This window comes from Petromyzon marinus, unplaced genomic scaffold (genome assembly GCF_048934315.1).
Source record: "Petromyzon marinus isolate PM22_M1 ecotype Great Lakes invasive population unplaced genomic scaffold, UKy_Petmar_22M1.pri1.0 PM_G_Scaffold_18, whole genome shotgun sequence".
Classification (NCBI taxonomy): Eukaryota; Metazoa; Chordata; class Hyperoartia; order Petromyzontiformes; family Petromyzontidae; genus Petromyzon; species Petromyzon marinus.
In genome coordinates, this window is record NW_027422739.1 from 2,875,001 (window position 1) to 2,877,500 (window position 2,500).

The window sequence follows — 2,500 nt, forward strand, 5'->3', positions numbered from 1 at the left end:
AAAAGACTTCATTACCACAGATGTAAGGGCGACCGGTCTGTAATCATTTAGTCCTGTTGGCCTTAGCTTTTTGGGCACAGCGATGATGGTGGAGGACTTGAGACAGGCTGGTACATGGCATGTCTCCAGGGAGGTGTTAAAGATGTTGGTGAACACCGGAGACAGCTGGCCAGCGCAGTGCCTGAGGGTGGCTGGAGAGACAGAGTCCGGCCCGGCTGCTTTGCGTGGATTCTGCCTCTTGAAAAGCCCATTAACTTCTCCCTCCTGAAAGGAGAGAGTCGTTTCTGTAGTATGGGTGGGGGATGGGGCCTCTTGGGTGGGAAGGGGTGGTTCAGGACAGTCCAATTGTCTTTCAAATCTACGGTAGAACTCGTTCAGGTCGTTGGCTAGGCGGGAGTCGTTAGTGGTGTGGGGCGCTCTGGGTTTGTAGTTGGTGATGTGCCTGAGCCCTTTGGCAGACAGAAGCAGCGTCGTTAGTAGAGAACTGGTGTTTTAGTGTCTCTGAGTACAGTCGTTTAGCCTCTCTCACCGCTTTGCTAAACCTGTTCTTCGACTCCTTGAATCTGTCTCTATCCCCACTCCTAAACGCTTCCTCCTTCTCCAACCTCAACCTTTTGAGCTTTGCTGAGAACCAGGGCTTGTTGTTGTTAAAGTTCACCCTGGTACGTGTTGGGATACAGCAGTCCTCACAGAAGCTGATGTACACAGCCTCTGTGAGTTCATCCAGACTATTGGTAGCAGTCGTGAACATATCCCAGTCAGTACAGTCTAAGCACGCCCGCAAATCTTCCACAGCCTCACTGGTCCACTGTTTAGATGTCCTCACAGCAGGTTTACAGAGTTTTAGTTGCTGCCTGTATGCACGAATCAGGTGGACCAAGGGAGTTCTGTGCGAGCCGAACAGCCCCGTGACCCACAAGAGAAACATCCCCGCCAAATTCGAGCGTTTGACGGGGTCTATCCGTGAAAAAATATTCACGTTTTTGAGTGCACATGCATTTCTGCTGCAAATGCCTCTGGAAGTTTCATGCCGTTCGTATGCCAATTGTGGCAACACGAAAATGACCCGTTTTCCCATTCCGAGGGATTTCTGTGCGACCCTAACAGCCCCGTGAGCCACAAGAGACACATCCCCGCCAATTTCTAGCGTTTCACGGGGTCTATCCGTGAAAAATATAGACGTTTTTGAGTGCACATGCATTTCTGCTGCAGATGCCTCTGGAAGTTTCATGCCGTTCGTACGCAATGTGGCAACACGAAAATGACCCCTTTTCCCATTCCGAGGGATTTCTGTGCGACCCTAACTAACAGCGCCCGTGAGCCACAAGAGAGACATCCCCGCCAATTTATAGCGTTTCACGGGGTCTATCCGTGAAAAATATAGACGTTTTTGAGTGCACATGCATTCCTGCTGCAAATGCCTCTGGAAGTTTCATGCCGTTCCTATGCAATGTGGCCACACAAAAATGACCCGTTTTCCCATTCCGAGGCATTTCTGTGCGACCCTAACAGCCCCGTGAGCCACAAGAGAGACATCCCCGCCAACTTCTAGCGTTTGACGGGGTCTATGCGTGAAAAATATTAAAATTTTTGAGTGCACGTGCCTTTCTGCTGCAAATGCCTCTGGAAGTTTCATGGCGTTCCTATGCAATGTGGCAACACGAAAATGACCCCTTTTCCCATTCCGAGGGAGTTCTGTGCCACCCTAACAGCCCCGTGAGCCACAAGAGACACATCCCCGCCAATTTCTAGCGTTTCACGGGGTCTATCCGTGAAACATATAGAAGTTTTTGAGTGCACATGCATTCCTGCTGCAAATGCCTCTGGAAGTTTCATGCGGTTCGTACGCAATGTGGCAACACGAAAATGACCCGTTTTCCCATTCCCAGGGATTTCTGTGCGACCCGAACAGCCCCGTGAGCCACAAGAGACACATCCCCGCCAATTTCTAGCGTTTCACGGGGTCTATCCGTGAAAAATATCAATTTTTTTTTGACTGCACATGCATTTCTGCTGCAAATGCCTCTGGAAGTTGCATGCGGTTCGCATGCAATGTGGCGACACGAAAATGACCCGTTTTCCCATTCCGAGGGATTTCTGTGCCACCCTAACAGCCCCGTGAGCCACAAGAGAGACATCCCCGCCAATTTCTAGCGTATCACGGGGTCTATCCGTGAGAAATATTCACTTTTTTGAGTGCACATGCATTCCTGCTGCAAATGCCTCTGGAAGTTTCATGCGGTTCGTATGCAATGTGGCGACACGAAAATGACCCGTTTTCCCATTCCGAGGGATTTCTGTGCCACCCTAACAGCCCCGTGAGCCACAAGAGAGACATCCCCGCCCACTTCTAGCGTTTCACGGGGTCTCTCCGTGAAAAATATCACATTTTTTGAGTGCACATGCATTCCTGCTGCAAATGCCTCTGGAAGTTTCATGCGGTTCGCATGCAATGTGGCGACACGAAAATGACCCGTTTTTTCCCATTCCGAGGGATTTC